The sequence below is a fragment of the Oncorhynchus masou genome, unplaced genomic scaffold, assembly GCF_036934945.1.
Source record: "Oncorhynchus masou masou isolate Uvic2021 unplaced genomic scaffold, UVic_Omas_1.1 unplaced_scaffold_15389, whole genome shotgun sequence".
Classification (NCBI taxonomy): Eukaryota; Metazoa; Chordata; class Actinopteri; order Salmoniformes; family Salmonidae; genus Oncorhynchus; species Oncorhynchus masou.
The window spans coordinates 1-4041 of record NW_027005431.1 but is presented as its reverse complement, the minus strand read 5'-3'; the positions used below and the strand labels follow the sequence as shown (position 1 = coordinate 4041).

The 4041-nt window shown below is 40.6% G+C and overlaps 1 pseudogene; it reads right to left on the bottom strand.

The window, feature by feature from the left end:
- Positions 1-6: 6 nt before the first annotated feature.
- LOC135531166 (probable E3 ubiquitin-protein ligase HERC6) lies at positions 7-4037 on the bottom strand (annotated as a pseudogene).
- Between the last annotated feature and the right edge of the window lie 4 nt (positions 4038-4041).

The following is a 4041-nucleotide window of genomic DNA, read 5'->3' as shown; positions in this document are numbered from 1 at the left end:
CCAAAATCCTATGCTAAACTGAAGCGATATATTGACATGTCAGAAACGCATTGAATGAAATTATGAACACAGCAGTAGCCTATATATAGTGTCCATTACTCCTTCCAGAAGCCTCTGTTGTGGGCCACTGCCTCTTTGAGCCTGGCCAGCAGCATCTCCTTGGAGGGTAGATGGGCAGCAGCAGTAGGAAGTGGCAGGTAAGGGATTCTGGGAAATGTAGTTCAGTAGAGTTCTGCAGGATCGCTATCTTCATCTGAATCTTGTCCATGCCCAGGATGGGAGAGCGCGATCACAGCCCGTCAGGAACACTGAGAAGGAGGGGAGAGACAGTGAAAGGTAGACAGAATGGGAAGAAATACAGTGGATGTTGTTGTGTGGTAGATAGCCTAGTGATTAAGAACATTGGGCCAGCAACCAAAAGGTCCCTGGTTAAAACCCTTGAGCAAAGAAGGTGAAAATATGTTTTTGTGCTCTTGATCAAGGCACTTAACCTAATTGCTCCAGTAAATTACTCTGGATAAGTGTCTGCTAATTACTCAAATGTGTTCAGACAAAAATGATGTGTAAAAGCTCTTGTAGAACAGGAAGTTCAAACATGCAGACAAAACCCTGAACCAGCATTATGAAAGACTGTATGGTTCCTCCAGCTTTACTCAACTGAGAGCAATTTAGTGCCATACTTACGGAGGAAAGCTTTCTTTTGGTCATCTGTCAGTTCCTCAAAAGCCTCCCAGAATGTGATGATGTTGGGATGTCTGGCATGGTACTCTCCATCATACACAGTGTTCTGGATATACAAACCAAACAAATGGCAGCAATAATTAAACAATATTAAACTTGCACGCCATTTAAACGATTCACCACTCAAAGTCACACAGTATGTCACAAAGCACCATGTGTATTTAGACAATGTATAGCATATTATCTCCTAGTCCCAGTCCTAACTTGAGATACGCACCCATAACTTGACATCAAAGGAAATCCCCATTGATATAAATGCATCAACACTGACTGATTTATGCCCTAATTTCTCAAGTCAGCACCCAGCCCCACACTGAGTAATGAATGATGGTTGTATATAGACCTGTTTGAGCGTGTCCCAGTCGTAGTCCTCTTTCCCCACCATGACTCCCCTGAGCTCCTCAGGCTGGAACAACTCCACCACGTCCCTGTCACACACCTTGAAGAAGCCTCTCCTGAACTCTTCAAACACCTTCTCCGCTGATTGGTTGAAGGCGAGTTTCACATAGGCATCAACAAACTGCTTCCTGTCAAAATAATGAATTGTATTTTATTGTTGAAATTTCTAACTTCTAAAATTGCAAACTTGTATTATGCATTACAGACAATAGACCGTAATGTGAGCCAGGTTGCTAGAGCAGGAAAATAATGTGAAATGTGAATTATTGTGGATTATAATTATTGGACATTTTTGTAGGGGTTGATACATTTTTTTGTAAGGGAAAATCAAGTCTGAAGCCTTTCTAAACCTCAAATATATTCTACACTTTTAAAAGTTCTCCTGCAACAGAGTGATCAAATTAAGATCTTACATCTGTAGGAGTAAAAGTTGCTGAAGCCTTACTTGTTAAATCTTGTGACTGGTTTTCCTGTTTCTTTGAGATCCAGCTCCACCTTCTGGTCATCCCAGATCACCTGATGAAAATAAACAGTTACCACTATTCACATACTGTATCTAGGGATACTTCATTGCTCAACAATTAGTTTCAATACTATACATACGGTGAAGGTCATGTCCAGGTTTTCTTCAACATCATCATCAGTGTAGTCCTCCAAGAGGTACCGCAAACTCCTTCAATTACAGCGAAAATGAATTCATGTTGAAACATTTTCATCCGTTTCTAAGGGATACTAATTCAATGCTAAAATGTACATTCTAAAATACAAACGTACCCTCCCACAACAGGGTCAAACTCTCTCAGGTCCTCCAGTGAGGGCTTGACCCCCACCATCTTCTTGAACAGGGCCAGAGGGAAGGGCAGGTGTACAATGTTGTGGTTGTACAGGGCCATGCCACACAAGACCCCAAACAGGAAGTAGCTCTTCTCCTCTACTCTGGGCTGGTAGTAAGGGTAGGTGGCAAGGCAGAGATCAAGAACAGGCACCATCCCAAGCTGTGATGACTTTTTCAACTAACTTCTATCTCCTTTTTTGTATATTTATTTTGTCTGTATATTGCAATTCAACATTTTTGCTGCGATTGTGTACAAGACACAGCCTAAGTAATAATAAAACCTTGGTACATCAGGAGGAGAGTAGGGAGTGATGGTGATTATACTTGTAAACGATTCTATATTGATTGATACAGTGTAGATAGTGGCACTGCTGTAGTGATTGAATCTCTTTTTGTTGCTATTAACTGACTAAATGTATTTAGATTGTTTTTAGAATATTATTCCATTACTCAACTATTTTAATTTGCTTGAGAGTGCAGTGATTTATTATACAGTAATGAAATCTTAATTCCCTAATTCTAGTTCTTACCTTGGCAGGGAACCAGACCAGTGTCTTGGTGTCATTGTACATGAACATCTCAGACTCTGGTGCCAACAGCTCTTCAAACACATGGAGGAAGAAGTCCCTTTTGTTGACGAGCGACAGCTTCATGTCCTCCACAAACCGCACCTGAGGGATACAGTAAGATAGGCCACATGTAGGTTGAGTTCTAGACTCTACCACTGAGCACAGACGTCAATTCAATGTCTGTTCCACGTTTGTTTCACTGGAATCAACGTTGATTCAACCAGTGTGTGTCCAGTGGGTAGTGACAGTCTAACATTAGAATGTTAAATCGAGTAGCTGAGATTTGGTTTGATTTGGCCAAGATTAGTTGAGTTGTAACATTCGGTCTCAGGGATAATTATTTGAATGTTACTTTATTGTCCCTTTTGAACTGACAACAGATAATTTTACCACAAGTTCTCTCTGGAAGTAGTCATGATCTGCAGCACCCAGTTGTCTGAAGGTGTCTTCGATGAGTGACGGGCGCCTTAAGGTCAACTGGAAGACTGGAGCAGGGGGAGATTCTGGGTTGTCTGGGAACGTTCCAGAAGGACACATCACTGTCAGCCGGTGGGTGAGTTTGTGAACCTCCTGCAATATATAAATATACACTTTTAAGTTTTTATGTCACTACAAGTACAGCTTGAAAACATTATGCTATTTAGGTATATTCATAAATATATATATCAATCTAATCTTATAATGAGGCCATATTAATTTTAAGTGGAATAATCCAGGGTCTATTTAGAGTGATATACAGACTGGTCCTTGGAAACCACTGGGTAGGCTATGGTATACATGAAAACAAAGATTCAATAAAAGGATATAAAACAGCCAGTGGAACAACACAGTATACCTTAGTAAAAAGTGCATTGCTGTTGAAAATCGCCATCTTGCAGATCAGACTCAACACAAATGGATAACGGCAAAAGATGACTGGTGTCACCTCTGTGTCCTAGAAATGACACAAAAGAAAAATGAAGTGCATCTCAATAGTCTACATGGGTTCCATCTCTGTCTCATTCCATCAATCTGCACTGAAAGAACTGGACAAGTGAAACCAGATTCATCATTATCATTCTAACATTTGAGTAATTTACAGATGATTTGGTTATTTTATTACCTCCCTTGTTGACCAAAAACGCAAAAGCTTCACATCCTCCATAGGAATAACACTATTGTTGATCTCTTCCACATAAAAGGTACTGGCGGGAACTTCCTGGGTTCTTCCGGCCCTTTTGTTTGCCTTTGACATAACATAAGATAATGTCAGCATCAAAATAGGTTTGCACATCTGCCTTGCAGTTCACAATATGAAGTATGTTGGAGGCATGATCAACAATACTGACAGAAATATAGAAAATGATCAAATGCATAAAAATGATTGACACAAGGTGCACACTGACTCTGTGGAGCTGCTTGAGGAGTTGTAGCAGGAGTTTGACTCCAGGGTTGTGGGTAACCAGAAGACCATTCCTCAGCATGAATGACAGGGCATTCTTCCACATCAGAATGTGC